This window comes from Excalfactoria chinensis, chromosome 5 (genome assembly GCF_039878825.1).
Source record: "Excalfactoria chinensis isolate bCotChi1 chromosome 5, bCotChi1.hap2, whole genome shotgun sequence".
Taxonomy (NCBI): Eukaryota; Metazoa; Chordata; class Aves; order Galliformes; family Phasianidae; genus Excalfactoria; species Excalfactoria chinensis.
Window position 1 is genome coordinate 45,735,649 of NC_092829.1, and position 18,468 is coordinate 45,754,116.

Here is an 18,468-nt window from a genome sequence, read left to right on the forward strand (position 1 = left end):
AGATACTTAGCGTACTGATTGCCTTTTGTTGAAAGTCTCACATCATTTACAGCATTAGTTGCTTATGTCCGGCAATAGCTTTGAGGAAGAGCAGGCTACTAGCTTTTTCATTTTACAGATGAAGAAGCAAAGGCAAAAGTACCTGTTCTAACAATAAGCCTAGAGCAAAAGCTATCACAGACACAGATTTCCCCAGTCTTCCGTGCTTTCTTAAAAGCTAACAGTAGAAAGGTGAATGTTTAGAAGATGGCTATGTTTCAGTGCCCTAAGGAAGGCTGAAGGCACACAGTTGAGCAGTATGCAGAAATAATGAAGTTCCTTATGTGAATTTGAAGGTCCATGCCCACTTCCTAGAGGAATTCTGCATTAAGAACGCCTACCAAGGTAAGTGTTCTGACCTTTTCATGTATCACTGTGTGAAGAAACATTGTTATTGAGAGGAAAAAAGAAATATCTGAGGAAAACTTTGTGAAGGATACATTGGGTGACAAACTTACAGTACAGGTGGGGAGACAGGGGCAGTTGTTGCAAACCACGTTTCTATTTGGAGAGCATTAAAATAAAAGTGGCAAACCTTTTAAACCCTCTGGTATTCACTGCCACAACACACAAAAACAATACCTGCAACACCCCCCCCAAACAGTGCCATAACTGTAAAATGCAGCCAGCTAACTTGGAAAAAAATTTTAAAGGGGACCAGAAAACCACTCCATTCACATGAATTATAAATGCAGCAAACAATTCATAAAAGAGATACCTGCCAGCCCGCTGATGGAATGGACACTCCCATGCCAGTGCATTATTCATTTGTTTCTGGCTGAGTGCTTATAAAGGCCCATCAATTCAAATCGCCTTGTGAGGAATTTAGCTCTACATAGGTTACATTTCGCTTCTGCGGCAGCCATTGCCATACTGCACACATACGTAAACTTTTTCCATAATTGTCAACTCAGCAGCAGACACAATGCTGTGACTAATAATTTTATTAAAGCCAATATCTTGCTAAAGCCCATAGGATTTCCTCTAAGGAAAGAACTTGGGATTTGATTTTCAGGTTACGTCTGGGAGTGTAAAACATGCAAAGCTGACACTGCAGTGTGGAAAAGCTGAGTGGGATTAAAACAAACAAAAAACAAACAAAAAACAAACAAAAAAAAAGAACTGTAGTAGTCACTGAAATCAAATGTCCAGAAAAAAAGCCTTGAAAATGTTTATTCTACCGGCTTAGAAGGAATTCTAAGCAGTGTTTATTGCAGAGAAGAGATGGAGTGTGCTATGTCTTATTCTTGCTTCCTGTATCCGCCTCTCTCTTAAAAGTGCTAAGTAGCAAGGCTGCAGGGATTATGGTGCCGAGGGAATTCTTGCCACTTTCCTTCTCTCTCTCTCTATTTAAACATGACAACTGTTGGCAGGCCTCGGTCACATTGTTTGTGTAGCCAGGACAAGAGGGTGGAATTCTGGAACATGTTCCAGCCCACATTCCGGATTTTCCTATAAACTAGCCCCTTATTTTAAACACACGCCTCTGTGAATTACCTTTGTGTTGCTATGCCATTTGAAAATCTGTTTCAAACACTCCCTGTAAATTAAAATCGGATTCAGCTTGAATTCCAATCAAGGTATTTCTTCATGGTAAATAATCTACTAAAAAGACACTATTTGATTTTGTAAGGAAAAAAAAAAAAAAACGGGGGGGGGGGGGGGGGGGGAGGAGGAGGAGAGTCATTGCTCACAGTCAGTCAGTGAATATGGAATCTTTCCTTCTAAATTAACAATTTGAATAAATGTACATGTTTATTGCATATCAATTTTTACAGCAGGACTTTACGCTTTATACTGTTGGATAACTAGCCTTTCCTTTTTGTGAGTGCAATTCATAAATATACCTTTTTTTTTTTTCCCCCTCCATCAAATAAGTAATGTTAAGTATAAGTAATATAAATTACAGTACTCATTTGCCGAACAATTGGACGTGTTAATTTGCAGCTAAAAAAAAAAGTACAAAATGAAGGTCAGGCTGAGACAGCTGAAAATTCAATCCCTGCTTTCTCTTACTCAGCTGATTGTTGCACAAAGATCAACATTGCTCAATCTGGTATGTGTACTTTCAGCTCAATAAGTGCCTTCATTCATCATTCACAACTTGCTTTATTATGAAAGTTGAGCTATATCTTTAACACAAACCACACTTCCTTTGTCCTGAATGAAAGATCTGCCTGGGTACACTGGAGAACAGGCTCATTGTTGATGCAGTGTTATCACGTACAGTGATTCCAATATCTTAAAGCTCACAACAAAAAACTACCTGTACAACAAACTACGAGTGTGGAGTGTATTTAATTAAATGATGGAAGCAAAGGAGCTCTTTCTCCACCAGTGGCACCAGGTTTAAGCACCTCTTTGTCACACTGATGTTTCTGCATCTTCTTTCATGAAGTTGCTGGTACATTTTAGGACCTACATTCCCCACAGGCATAGCCCTCCTGGATACTGCCTGCATACCTTATTAGAAATTCATTAACTGGCAGTCATCTAACTTTAGCTTTAAACTTGCGTGCCTATCTAATGCTTGTTTGTTAGTTTCTGTGTCACTTTTCCTCAATTCACTGTCCTTTGGACTGCTCTTCCATCCTTAGATGTTAGGGCTTGAGGTTTCAGAAGTTCCTTAGGTTTCTAAAGAAAAAAGTAAGAAACTACAGCAAAACATGGATGTTACAAGTTACTGGTTCAATTCCCTGTTAATTTATAACTGCTAAAGGTATGGAAAGGCAGTAATACCAGGCTGTCAGAAAGTAGGACAGGAGAATGTGAAGTTCGAGAGAAAAGTAACAAAGTAAATGAGTTAAAAGACAAAGAAGATCCACTTACTTATATTTGTCCCCCCAAGCACCCTTTGTGACAATGAAGTCTAACCAATGAAGGAAAACTAAGTTCAAAGAATGTATCTATGGTCCATGCGTAGAGCATGGATTTCATCCACTGTATTTCACAGACCACTTCTGACAACTGAGATAAGACATGTCAACGCTTGGTTTTTCACTCTTTTAACACATCAAATACATTTTCTATCATAGCAAACTCTCTTCTTCATACTCCTCTGCAAACATAGATACATTCTTATGAAGGTTAGGTCCAAGCAATATTAAACACAGCACTTATAAACACTCCTCTGAGAAAGACTGTCTATATATGCTTTGAGGGTCCATTTGCACAACATTGCCAAGGAAATTTGTTCACTTTCCAGAACTGAATACAAGAAGCATTGAGGCATCTGCTTGCTTTCCAGGCCAGTGCTGTTTGGTTACTGTTCACCCAAAGAACCCTCCTGTACAGTACTACAGCACGAGTGCTAAGCAGTATCCTCAGAAAACACGCCACTGAGGTATCGTGTACTGAATAATGACAGTGCGTCCTTCTCATCTCTCCTCCTCCTTTTGTCTACCACCAAGAAACCATTGACACATTCAGAGCTTGCAGCACCAGAACAACAGAAAAAGTCTATACAGATCCAGGTGAACTCCTGGACTCAGCTGTTTAGCAAACTCTAGAGTGAGCCTGTTTCATTAGCTGAGACCAGTTTTGTAGCTACTGGCTGCCCTGACTTAAAGATCCCATCCATTTCTCCAGAGGAGACATCTTATGCTTTATTTGCTTTATTTGGCTTGAGTAAGTTTAGTATCAACAAGACTGTGAATGGAAGACAGCCTCAGGGCACGTTTCTCCAATCAAAGAATGAGGATAAACACTTTCTGACATACAGAACAGGAATATAGTTTTAGGGAAATTGAAAACACCCTGAAGAAGGAAGGAAAAGTAAGAGAAATGGGTATGGAACCATATCTAGCTAACCATAGCAACAAACCAACACACAGGAAAAAACCCAATAATCAAAGAAGCAAGTTCAATGAAAAGAGCAATTATTAATTTTTCAGTTTTTGCAACTGATAGTCAATAAAGGTCTTGATAAAAATTTTAACAGCACATACAGGCCTTAGACAATTAATTGAACTTGGATAACATTAAATAAAACATGAAAAAAGCCCCGAATTCTAGTTGTCTTCCACATCAAGACTGTGGGGTTTCACAGAAAGTAGGATTTCTCCATTTCATTCCTCTACACCAAAACACAAATAACAGCATGCAATCTTTCCTTTCAGAGTGAGACTACTTCTTATCTTCTACGATCTTAAAATACTTCTATGAATAAAATATCAGCATTTCAGAAGATTGCACATTATACCATTTACACCCAAGACCCTTGGCTTCAAAAGTATCACATACCAGCTGTGGAAGATTGCTATGAAAGTGCAGTAGCAAGAGCATATTTCTAATGACAAATTTAAATCTAACTAGAAAACACACAAAGTAGACCAAAAGCTAAGAATATTCCTCCCCCAGCACACAAGCAATCTAGCTTTCCTAGTGCAACTAGGAATTACAAAGCTGTCAATGCCTATAAACACACATTTATCTAAGAGGAATCCATTCGTGTTCGTTGAGAGGATAGGAATGTGTAGCTACATTTTCTGAGTGTATATTTGTGTTTCATCATATGTCTGACATCAATCTATAATTAAACTAATTTCTGTAATCAAATGGCAAGAACTATCATGTTTAAAAGGATCACAAAAGCTGTGTAAGATTCATAACAGCAGAGTTCATTAAAGATTAATTTCAGTCTCGTGGAGAGCCCCGCATAGAGATGAATTGCCCAAAGGTTATAGGCAATTTACGTCCTGTTTAAGTCTTGTACCACAGCACATTTACATTCAGTCCTCTGTAGTGTTGGTATAAAACAAAACTAGACACCAAAGGAGTTCCCATTTTAGATGAAAGAGTTAACGCAATGCTCTGAACAATAGTGGAATAACCATCACTGGAAGACTTTAAAAGCAATGGAGAAAAACATCTGCCAGAAATGGTGGAGTTATAACCAATCCTGCCATGGGGTTGAGGGATAGAAGATGTTTTGAGTTTCATTTGATCCTTATTTTCTTCAGTTTTAAGGTGTGGAGATGAGGAGGAAAAAAGAATAACAGAAGATGTCTGAAAAATATGAGAAGTAATTGCAAAATTAGGACCAAACAGTTAACTGATTGCAACTCGCACATCACACTTGGATTAGTATCAGTAATTTATAATAATACAGAATAACTGTGAAGAGAGAAAGACAAAACACCTGGGAAACCAGAATTCATAAACCTGTTGTGGAACTGAGGCAAGTGTTTGCCATATATGTTCCATGCATTACCTCAAAAGCCTGTGCATAGTTCAGCTTTGTTTTGAAAAGCAGTTTGGGTTTTCTAGAGCATGCTCAGTGTTAGAAAAACAAAAACAAGTTCTGCATTTTATAGCTAAACCTTCAAACTGGGCATAATCCCAGGCATAAGCACAGACCTATGTTCAAGCACAAGTCCAACCACAAAAAACATGTCTGAAAAGTGAGGTTGTACTATGCACTAGTTGGCTCCCTTTGCAGCAGCCTGGGCTTCCAAATATTTCTTTAATCACAGAGAAAAGGTTTGAAAGCTTTCATTTGAAAATTAGATTCTTAAACCTTTTCTGTTCCAGCACTGCTGCTTTCCTATAAAGCAAGAAGGACAAAGTCTCTTTTCCCTCAGAAAGGGCAAGCACAAGGCACCTTGTGTCTACAGCTAACTTCTTAGGAATTCTTTTTGGTTTACTTTCCTCTATTAAACAATTTGATCAATTTGATAAGACAGTTGAGCAATCAACTTTTGTTTTCAGGGACAGGAAATTCTTTTCCTCTACCTCCACTTGCAGTTCTAAGGCATCTCAGGGGATTCCAAATCATGAAATAGAGTGGCATGTGATTCAGATCACACAAGCTCATGGTTTTCTACAAGTGAAAAATTTAACAACAAATCTCACTCACGTTGACATCACTACACTCATCTCCCAGCAGAGAGCCACTTCTAAAAACGATATGTTTCTCCTTCTATTATAAGGAAGAGTTTTTTTAATGCTATTTTGAGAAGGGGAATGAAAGAACCAGTCAAAATTTACATTAAGACAACAAACTCAGAAATGCAGTGTACATGGTGATACCTTAGAGTACTGAGCTTGCTAATATGTTTTTCCACCTACTCCACACCATATTAAGAATAAGTATCAAGGGGATGCAGAAGCTCAAGGGAAAGGCCTTTAATAATGAGAGCAGAAATTTAGAAGACAAATTCCATTCCTGATTTGGCCAACAGTTCCTTTGGGACAAATCATTTAATGTTACAAGGTTTTGAAAACTGTTATGCTTATACTCCCTAAGAAGCATGACTGTCCTGAAAGCAAGGAGTGAAGAATAAACATAAATTATATGATAACCACTAGCTGTAGATTTCACGAGGCTTGATTACAGAAAATGATAGTTTCCTGAAATTGCTTTTTGACCAAGTATGTTTAGAAGTTATAGAAAATGTGTGCCACTAAGGGATATGCAACTGTTCGTTAAAAAAAAAATACTTTATGCACTCTTATATAATTGATGCTACAAGGATATCAACTGAAATACAGATTAGCAGGACTAAGAAAGAGGGCTCAGAGGTGACTGAGCTATTTAAGGGCTCCCTATATATCAACATCATGTTCCCCAAAAGACAAGTAGGATAGTCAGGAATGGTAATGATATATAGATTGCCTATTCAGAAAGTCAGTCTGCTGTGCTTTAGGATACACTGGAAATGAGGAAGAGAAGGATGTTGACAGAGACTCTGAATTACCCAAAGCTCACACATTAACAACATCCTCTAACAGCGAGGGACTTGCACAGATGCTATACTTCAAAGTAAAGAACCAGGGAACTATAGAACAACTATGTCCCATTTGTAGCTTATCAATACACTTTTCAACTATTTTTGCATAATGGTTTAGTCTCTGTTCAATAATTAGGAAACATAAACAGAAGTAAAACAATTTGCCACCCCTTGCCTTCTTTTCATACTAACAGTATAACAGAAAGTTTTTGTTTTGTTTTTTTACTATAACAAAGTTTTAGATATTTCCTTTCTACCTCTGTCAGGTGACGTTAGTACAGACGTCCAGAACAAAGCACCCATACTGAGCAGAATACCTCTCCTTGCCTTTCCTCTACTTAGGCAATGGGATTTTGTTAGCAGAAAATCAAGGCCACAAAAGTTTCATAACCTGATGAAAAAAAGCAAAACTGGCAATGTAGTCACAACTCTCTCCATCTGACCAATGCCCAGAATTAAAAAAAAAAAAAACAAAACAGTTGGGGGAGAAAATAATGCATTATTGGATCTGTTACTGTAGGAATCAAAGGTTAGGACTAAAATTTTCCAGCAAGCACAAGTTGCAACAGCAAACTGGCCAAGTAAGAGGTGCTAATAAACCTTTTCTGTTGGCTGTAAAGTAGAGATAAGTAGTTATTGGCTAGGTGCTCTGCACAGCTGTAAAGTGTGAGGGACTTGGAAGGCATTGTGACTCAGACACTAAGGGATTGAATGTGACTGCATAGTAGTGAATAACTTGTTTGTCGTTCACGTGAATAAAATGTGGAAGTAGATCGATGCTTTTCTCCATAATATGGGTTCTCTACTAAGAACAGTAAATCTCCGTCTTACTACAATAGTGTGAGATCATTCATGCCATTAGTTTCAATGAGACTGACTCTATACTGCATGCAGTTTGCTGCTCTTTTTCCTTAGTATAACAAAGCCTGAGAGTGCCAGCTGCCTCTTGAGTCTTAAAAAGAAAGAAAGAGGGAGACTTTTATTTACCATGATTTTGATTGGTTAATTTCACTCTATTATTTTGTTGCTTCCTCCCATATGAAAAAATGCATTGTCGTTCAAACTAACACACACAAGAAAGGCCGTTCAGTGAGCATGCAAAACATAAATTACCAGCTTGTAATGACACTTTGAACATGTTGCATAGCAGTACCATTACCCTCATTTTTTACTCCAGATACCAGTTTTTACCTTTGGTGGTTACAATGGCAATCCTATCTGCTGAGCTTTGCTACGTGTGCGTACAGATCAAGTAATCAGGTTTTATGAGCGCAGTATTATCATTACTGGAGTTTGCGGTTGGCACATGAAAGTTGCAGTTCCGCCATCGATAGATAGTACTACATTATAAAGATAACTGCACAACAAAGGAATTTTCACACCATTTCAATAATCTTCTGGGTTTAGTGCTATATAATTTAACCTCTCCATGCTGTTGGCACTCCTTTGGAAAAAGCTGCCAGTCCAGCTACCTGTTGAATTTCAGATGCTTTCAAAATATGTTTTTTGAAGCTCTGCAAAGTAACGTGTTCTGAAAGTTGTCTGTTGCCTGGTTACTTGCACGTTTAGTTTTAAATTAGCAGGAGATGAGACAATATGTACAAAAAGCCCAGAAAGTTTTATTATGAGAAAACAGCATCTCCCTTCTTCACACCAGGGCTTGTTGGTGTAACATGGAGAAGGCAAAATCTCTCAATACCACAGACTACTCAGCTGGAAAGCAACCTAAGGGTAAACAACTACGTAACTATCTAAGATTTGAGGATGAAGTGGTTAATTTGCAGAAAACACACTGTTTATACTATGCACACTACTTATTTATGTTGTATCTGATCTCCCATGAGGACTTCAGCAGTGCTGAGGAAAGAACATGGGACACACGGTTTGTTAGTCTGATGACTCAAAGTGCTTGGGAACAAGTGACAGCAATCTATCTGCTCAGTTATCAGTAAAACAAAGCCAGCAGTATGTAAGACCTCAGTAATATATAGGCTTGCTAGGAATCTGGTTCCAGAGGTTGTTACATGAAACATTACTGTGCTGTATAAATGCACATTAGTAACAGCAAACAGTTTAGCAGCTTGGCACACATGTTACTTTTGAAAGCATGTATATTTTTCCAATAAATGATCATGGCAGCTTTCTCAAAATTGATACAGCCTTCTCAGTATGGAAAAAAAAGAAAATCTGCCATTAAAAAAAAATAAAATTAGATACATATTTGTGTAGAATACTGGAACAGCATCTCTTGGGTAAATAACTCATGTTTTTTGACATTAGTATGCATTCCAAAGTATGTATTTACCTGATGGACCATAACAGCCCTGAAGGAGCCATTCTAGCCTACTGGGTAATATCTGATGGATTTTTTTATTTATTTTTTTAAACTATCAGCATGCATGCCATAAAAATCCTAAATCACAAATAGCGTACTTTAAAAAACAAATTCAGACAATCCAAAACACACAGCGACTCAGACCACAGCACGTGGGGCAGGCTAAATCATTTAGGGTTTGTAAAATAAAAGCAGGGACAGATAGACATTTTAAACCCATTCCGCTGTAATGTGAGCTAGCATTTTGAAAGAAAAAAAAAAAAAAAAAAAAAAAAAAAAGAGCTGAATTCTCTACTGGTGCCAGAGACTCAGCTACTGAAAACATTTCTCAGGGTTTCGCAGTAACTTCGTGGTAAGTACTCCCTCAATCCATTGGAAAGAGTGGAACTCAGAAGTAGTTTCAGAGCACTTCACTGAGATCGCAGGTTTCTACATAGTGTTGGTCTTGTGCCAAAGAGCCCAACAACTTTCATATCCCCTAAACCAGGCTGAGGATGCAAGGTGTCTGATGTGATTTCACCTTGATACGAAGTAATAGTGCAAAATTTACCATGTTTCTAAACTCCAACATGCAAGACTAAATTTCACCTCTGTCAAGGAACATAATGAGGCAGGAAAGGAAGAGGCCCTTAAAAAACACCCATGCTTTCCTTTCTGTGGGAGTTTAAAGGGAAGGGGACAACCATTATCATTTTTCAGTGTTTATATTTACTGTGGAGAGAGTTCCTGGCTGAAAAAAATGCCTTAAAAGGGTGTAACCTTTTCCTTTAATAATTGACTTGTATGTTTGCTCTTCATAAAAATTTTTATATAGTTGACTAGCAAAATGGTCTAGCAAATAGAATCCATGGGCTCTATTCTTTTTAATAGTAAAATAAAATTACTTAAGCTTATTTTTGCTGTTAAAGATTTGGAAGAAATCCCCCTCAGGATGCGCACTACTATCATTCAAGCAGCATGGGTCCCCATGACTTTCAGGTAAGCATACCATAGCCTCATAGCTTTACAATTTGCGGTGTTAATGTCTTTGTCCACGTTCACATACATACTATACATTAAAATCATTATTATTTCTACACCAATCTATGTTCTATGCTCCATTTCAGTTTCACTTAAATCCCAGCTGGGAACACAGGAAAGACCTAATGCCTTCTTCAATATCTAGTGAAGGTGGGACCCTTATCCAAGGAATACAAATATAGCACAGGTTAAAAAAAATAAATGTTTTTTTACCATATCCCTAATGTCCAGAAAGTTTAATAGTATTCATTGTTCATATAACAAACCATCGGTGAATGCAAATGATTTTAACAGCAACAGGCTTTTTCTAATTTTCCTCCTTAGATAATGAGGACAATTTACTACTGCATTACTAAAACCCCACTATGACTGGGCAATACTTCCAACAACATTCAGCTCCAGACAATCAGTCATCACAGATGCTTCATTGAACATCTATGTGATTCTCCTCCCCAGGCTTCCAAAGCCTGAAATGCAGAGAAGTACTGGACATTCAGCCTGAAAATCCAGCCAACAATCTCTGTGCTTCCATTCATCCCACAAAACATATCTCTGTACAGGTTTACAGGTCTAGAAATCAGTAAACAACATTTCTATGCAAGTTTTAACAGTCATCTTCTGGAATTTCAATATTATTTGCATTTTTATCATCATATAATAACCTCAGATGGAAGAACCATCTTTTCAGAAAGAAAAAGTAGATGCCAAATAAAAACCAACTTTTGGGGGTTAAATGAGAAGAAAAAGAACCTCAAACTCTGACATAGATCACCCTGATGCATCCTCCCTAATTTCTGGCATAACTAACAGTGGCCGCAGACATAATTCCTAGTAAACAAAGTGTATGCAGAGACCTACTCATAATCCAAAAGAACACTTCAAGAACATACATGACACTTAGTACACTGTATCATACGCCTTTACTAGAAACCCTTTAATCTGAGAGAAAAAGGTAATCAAGCAAGTTGCATGAAATTTATTTATCAGTGGGAAATGTAACTGTTGTAATAGTTATGCTTAATTACTCCGCAAGACAAATTTTCACTGTCCAAACTGTCTGAGCAAATCATTTCTACTGTGCCCATATGCGCTGTTACTGACTTATGCTCTTCCAAGTTGTAAACTCTTGGGATAAGAGTTATAGTAAGAGATGGTATGGACATGCAAACACACAGTAAAATATCCAGAATCATCATTTTTAGACAGAATTAGGAAACTTAAAATTAATAATTTGTCATAAAACTGGTGCGAACTTCGGATTACTTGAACAGCATTACTTGCATAGCATGTCACTTAGTCTCTGCATTTATCACCATACATGCATGCAGATCTACTCATAATAAGCCAATTACCCTAATTTCCCCATTGGATAGAAAAGAATTCTGGTGGTTTTTCTGTTCGTTCTCCCCATTTATACATCATGACTTCTTTTCCTTTCATATGACTGGTGAAGATGAAGCTCCTTCAATCTTTTATTTCAAAGAAACACTCCCAGAATACATACCAGAATCAGCCACACGTTTCACAACCTAACATAAAAGTATAGGAGGTTGGTGGGGTTTCTCTTGTGGCTCCTTTGTGGCTTTTTTTTTAAAATTATTATTATTTTTAATTAAGCAAGACCACACAGTAGAAAAAAAAAAAAAATGTTTCAGGGTTTTTTTTTTTTTTTTTCCCAATATATTTCTGGAAAACTTCATCAGAACGAAAAGCATAAATACTAGATACATTACTGCAGAAAAATATTGACTACGCAGGTTTAATTCCTCTGGGCACCTAAAGAACAGCATGAATAAACTTCAGCTACTGCAACAGAGTAGAAAAATGAATTTGAATGTAAGGCTCCCTTCTGACTGGAAACTGTTACCTGCAGGTTTCATTTAAATAGGTCCCTAAAGGCAAGCAAGAGGTTGTTTCCATATGTATGGATTCTGCTGGACAAAAGTTAGCTGGACTGACCATTTAGTACAGCCTGCCACTTATGACAAAGTGCTTCCTCCTGGATACTGGGGAGAAGGGACATTTGCCAGTTTGCCATTGGCCTGCAGTACGCTTATGAAGTTGCAGTAGATTTTGCTAATAGCCCCTGCTCTCTCCAATAGACTTTAGTAAGCAGACACCTTGTCAAAGTTTCCATGTTGCTCTGAAAAAAATAAATGAACAATACTATGACCTTCAGCACAGGAGAGCACATGTGCAAGTCTGTATTAATGAACCCTACTCTGCACCCCTGTGAAACAACTACTAGCCCGACAACAGGGAAATGTTTGCTAATCTCTCCAAGCTAAGAGCTGATACCTTATCTGCCAGTGAAAACTGCTTCCCTCTTTGCAGCTCTTCATGGCCATAGACGGTCTGTGCAGCTTGATGTCATGCCATTTTCATCCTGACAAATAAATGTCCAAACGAAGGATACCAGGTACAAATGGTTCTGCACTTAAAGCAAAGCTATTAGTTGGCCCAATGCAGCACAATCCTGCAAGCAGAATAGTGCAAGAACATCAGTAAGATGTTCTGCAGTATCATCACTGATTTTTTACTCTGAATCCAGAAAGTTGCCATCAACCTCTATATGCATCATATTATTATTTATCTACTTAACATTTAAGACCCATTGTCTTCTCAAATATCCCACATTAATGAAAGAACCGATGGGTGAAAGAAAATCTTATGGCTATGACACAAGAGCATCACACACTAGCCACAGTCCACCTGGTATCAAGATTCTCAGCACTTACCTAGTGCTCTGCTCTTTACATTCCTTTATGCCATAGAGAGGGAAGAGGAAAAAAGCAGCAAAGCTTTCCTGTGCAATTTCCCCCCATCCTTCCTGTCTTTAACTAATAGTCTCCACTGTTTATTTTAATCCACTCAAATATATGAACTCATCCAAAAGATAGGTATGGAAGAAAACAGCAATTTATTTGCAACTCAACCTGCTGCCTGCAGCAAAATCACATAACTACATTTCAGTGAACAATCTGGTTTTATAGGAAAGGGAGAGTCAGTGAAATCAGGAAAGAGCGAGTAGTTGTGTGCTAAGGTAACACTCTCCCTCCTCCTTGTGGTCTAAAAACATTCCTCCTAGCTGAACGCACAAGTTTGAATCTGGTGCAGTTCCTCATTTAGGTTAAGTCTGCCCTCAAAGAGATGCAAATCTTATAGAGTTAGTCATAGAATCCAAGTACATAGAATTATTTCTGCAAGGCACATTTGTAAGTTTTTATCTAAGAACAGGAAAGCTGCTTGCAAGACACATTTCTTAAAGGGAAACAAGTACATTTGGTATAGTTCGCAAGAGCATTTGCCGCATCTTATGTCATTAAGAAATAATTTTTCTCCATGAGATTTGCATGGACAATAGATGGATGATCTAGATAGTTGGACTGGATGATCTTTTAGGTCTTTTCCAACCTTGGTGATTCTATGATTCTATTCTTTAACATCTAAGCTCATGTCAATATCCTGGTAGTTGGTATAGATATTCAATGTATTATGTAAAGCAAGTCTGGGGGTCCAAGCCTGTTCCCATAGGCAAGCATCCACATTTACCATGAGTGTAGCTCTTGGTATGGACCCAAGCAAAAAGGCCAAGGTGATAATGATTGATGGTTCTCCTGTTCAGAGTGCACTCAACAAGACTAGAATGAGCAAAAATTGCCTGCATCAGCAAGCAAAGTACACAGCATATGTACAGAGTTCATTTCATCATTTTTAGTTACAAAATGATACTTATCTTGTTCCAGGATTGTATTAGTGCATCTTAATTATCCTCTTAGTTTATATTTTGATTATTTTGTGGGTGAAGGGGTATGAAATAAGTTTCTGCCCTAGAGAACTTGGATATGTAACATAGGTAGGAATGGCATATAGGAAGGGAAAGCTAAAAAAGTCATGTAACATTTGACATGAGAGGTTACTCCCACAGGTTTAGGCATTTGTTTTGGCTTCTACGTAAACACTTCAGTTCAGGAAACACCAAATTTCACAAAGGAGCTGGTCATTTCTGTCAGCAGCCTGGCCAAGTGCAGGTGTGTGGATTATTACTAGAGGAAACTGTAACAGGAAAGAAGGTTATTTTGGGTAAACAGTAGGAAGAACTGACCAAATGATAATGAATACATTACAGCATGTCAGTCATAATGCAGGCTAGGAGTCTACCAACATAGTCAGAAAAAAACACATCACCACAACAGGCAGCACATACCAGGAAAGGAATAACATTCTCTGCTAAACAGTGTCCCAGCCACAATTGACAGGTCAAATATTGTACTGTTAATATCCTCATCTTATAACATGCAAAATGGAAAAAGAAAACTAACAGTCATGATTGAGGGTGTGGAACAGCTTTCACACAATGAACAACATAACAGCCTAGCAGTTCTCAAGCCTGGAAAACATGTAATTGCAATGAACAGGTCATTAAGATCTCTGAAATCATGAATGGCACAGAAGAGGAAATGATGGCTCCCCTGGAGCTACCAATACAAGAAGTAGGAATGACAAATGATACTTGCAGGTGGCAACTTTAAGGTGCATTAAAGCAGATATTCCTTCATACAGTGTTGAAGCTGGGGAATTCCTTACCACAAGACATTACTGAAGTAAAAGGTTTTGCATGCCTGGAAAAAATGTGTGGAAAGATTTGTGAAAGAAATTCAAACATTTCTTGTTTTTCTGGCTCAGAAAAGCATTCTGAAATAGTATCACTATTACATTTACCGTGTTCTCTTTCTCTTTCCTATGCATGCACTACCTGACTGGGCATATTTCAGCTAGATGTACCTCTGTCCCAACTGTGCTCATCCATTTGTATGTCAAAGAACTCCAAAATGTAGACATCTGAATGTCAGCACTTCAAATGTATGTGAATAATTTAAAACCACGCTTTGGACTTAAGTCCTAAAAGTTTCAACTAATGCATTGAGGAAATGTGTTAATAACAATATCATTAATGCAGTTAATAACATAATAAATTAATCATATTTGTTTTATTACAGCAACTTCTTTATTAAAGTTGGGCACACTGAATGTAGTGAATGAAGCTTCATGAAATGATAATTGTTTTGGTGTAGAACATCTCCCAGTAAAGAAATAAAATAAGTTCCATTAAAAAAAAAAAATCAAATTTATTTTCATCTGGAAAAACAAGGTTCAAAGTATTTGTGCATCAAACACCACATTTCACTGAAGATATTATTTCCATTCCACTGTAAAGAAAGCAGAGAAAATGCAGTGTTTGATTGGCAACGCTACTGAACAACAAAGCTGCTGGGTGCATTCATCAGTTCTGCGATGTAAACACTCAATTAGATCTGAGGAAATCCACTCTTAAACCTCTCTTCTAAACAATCAGATCTGAAAATTAGAGCATCTGCATTTCAGCCAGATTTGTTCATTTCCCATGTTTTCGCATTGCAACTCTATTAGTTCTATCAGCTCCATTAAACTCTATCAATAACCACAGTCACTCTTTTACATCTGTCCTGCAGCAAACGTAAATCCCAACTATATTTTTACTGATTGTATTTATTTATTTTTACTTCAGAACAACAATTAATCCTGCTCAGCACAGTAGTTTAAGAACTGATGTTCTCAAACACACTGGAAATGGAAGCAGACACTGAGAAGGAAAGAAATTCCATTAGCTGTTGTTGATACTGATCTATTTTAAATGCTTGGATTTATTTTAAATCCTTGGATTTGGGGAAAGAAAGTTAGAATCTGCAATCCCTTAGTTAGCATCATAACAACACTGTTCCTTTCATAATCAATTACCTGCAGTAAAACAGAATCATGAGGAAGAATGGAACATGTCTGAACCCCAAGACCCCCTACTTGGTCATCATCCGCACTGCTGAAGTTCAAACTCCATTCCCTCTCTCTGTTCAATTTTGAAGATTTGAACTATGACCTCCCATTTGCCAAAAAAACATTGCCTGAACACTATACGTTAGTATTTGATTTCATTCATCAATCAATTTTTTGTTAGGCAAATGGACTGCTGAATCTCTCCTACTATGTTAGAGATAAAAATTGTTTACCCAAGCTTTGTACATCCTAATACAATGAACCTCACTGTTAATCGGACCAGGAAACTCCATGCACACTCTGGATTATTGCAATTCCAGTTCAGCAGCTTCACATAATTTCTCAGGCTCAAACAACCAAGTTCATTATGCAGCTCCATTCATAAAACCGTGCTGTGTTTCATACCGGCCAATACCTTGGAACCTGACGATAAGATACAGATTAAGACTGGCCAGATCTGTATGAGCAGCTCCTGTTCCTAACAATATACAAATGCAATTGCCAAAGAAGTCTGTTCAGACATTTCTGTCCCTGCCCCACCTACAGATAATAAGATCCTGTGAGGACTGGTAACAATTAGCTTAATAGGAAGCAGGAGAAACAATTGCTATTGCCCCACCTCCTTAACTACTGCATTACAACGTGGTTCTCAGTATCTGGAGTATTTCAGGGATATATTGCCTATTTATTTGTTTAAGCCATGATTAAAGCAAAACATTCTATTCTAAAACAACAACAGTGAGTGAGAGGAGGCAGCCTGTGCTCTTTCCCTCAAAATACGGATATCCTCAGACTAATTGAATACCTTCAGTCAATGCATAGGGCTGCCATTCACAGAAATTCATTCCAAGGCTCTGTCTCCTCTCTTTGGACATGAGATCTGAAAGGGGAAGATCTATCTCTCGATAGCAAATCCTGATAAGTGGATTTTTAAGGCACTGAGACCCGATTTCTCTGGTAGTCACTGAAACATGCATGCAGACAGGGAAAAGATCAGTACATACAAACAGTTAATAAAATGAGCATAATCAGAGTGTTCTTGGGGACAGGACACCCACACATGATGATGCAGTCTCTGTCAAACAAAGTGCCCCTTCCCAGATGGTTCTGCCAGAGTCTGCCTGGAAGCAAATCTGAGTCCCAGCTTATGGAGGCGGGAGCCTGCCCCAAAGCTAGAGGCTGCAAGATAGCAATGCATTTAGAAAGACTACATCTTACTTTAAGCTTTTCTTCCTTTAGGCTATATACAAGCCTTTATCTGAATTCCCACCACACCTCTGCCTGGGAATGGTTAGCTTTTCCCTCAGGGTCATTCGATATGGAGTACCTCCTCTATATGTACAAACACCCACACCTTCATTATAACTCAGCTTTATTTTCCTCCCAGGCATGCAGTTCTTTCTGCCCTAGTGAGAAGACAAAGCGGGAGGTGCTTCAGTACAACCATGCAATTCAAACCAGGAGCAGTGCGAAATGCAGTCATTTCTACAGGTGTGAACAGAGCCGCTGGATGATGAAGAGGCAGGCTGGTAACAGCGTAACCCACCCCCTACAGGTGAACCTCCTCTGGGGCCACACGCTTCTTGTTGAACAGAGACACCACAGCCTGGCTGGGTACCTGATGCACATGATTAGCTGCCCCCAACTAACTTTAACCTGCACTTTCCAAAACTGCTGGCCAAAATGCTATTAAGTCAGTAATCAACATAGACAAAGGTCCTTCAAGATTACACCAGATACAACAGCATTCCCATGGTATTGGCAGCAATTATATTTCCTCCTGTGCTAAAGCAGGTCAGGCTAGCCAAGGTCAAGAATACAGGACATCATAAGACTTTCAAAACCACTGAAAATTTTTACTGCAAACATCAAAGTGCTATCAGTTTAAAACCCAGAACAGAATTACATACATAAGAAGCATGCATTTAGTGACACACAAATGGCTGCTTTCATGTAAGCTAAAGAGAACACAAATCACATGTAGCCCAAGCTACATACATAACTCGGAAAGCAATGCCTCCAATTTACTTCCATGGAAAATATAGCATATAAGAAGAGCACAATAACACTATTTGATAGAGCAAATTCTCAGCTGCAGAACACTATTTCAACATAGTAATCACAATTAGTTATGCATTTTCACCAACAATGAACAAGAGCCTGCATGCCATGCTCATAAAAATCCATACCAGCAGAGGTGACTCACTGTCACAACTACTGAAACACACCATCCGTTGCCTCACTGGGCTCACTACCACTGCTCGGTCTCCATAAACATTCAGCAAGCACTGATGAATGTCAGTGGTGCCATTCTTTCCACATGGAGGAATTCAATTCCACACCTTAGCTCCATACTCAGTTCCATATCAGACATCAGTTTGTCCCTCTGTTGCCATCTGTCACACAACAACAAATGGAATATTGATGGGAAGGTGAAACTTCCACTATCATATCACCTGTATCCACCTCTGATATCATGAATCAGCAAAATAAAATAGGAGGTATTACTTTTGGAGCAGTCATTGCAGTTGC

The 18,468-nt window shown here is 38.2% G+C and overlaps 1 long non-coding RNA gene across 1 annotated transcript in view; it reads right to left on the bottom strand.

The window, feature by feature from the left end:
- Positions 1-4,867: 4,867 nt before the first annotated feature.
- LOC140253485 (uncharacterized) overlaps positions 4,868-18,468 on the bottom strand; it is a 31,262-nt gene continuing 17,661 nt past the window's right edge. Inside the window, exon 3 of the long non-coding RNA XR_011903868.1 lies at positions 4,868-5,046. This is a non-coding gene — a long non-coding RNA (uncharacterized lncRNA). The remainder of the gene's footprint in view (positions 5,047-18,468) is intronic.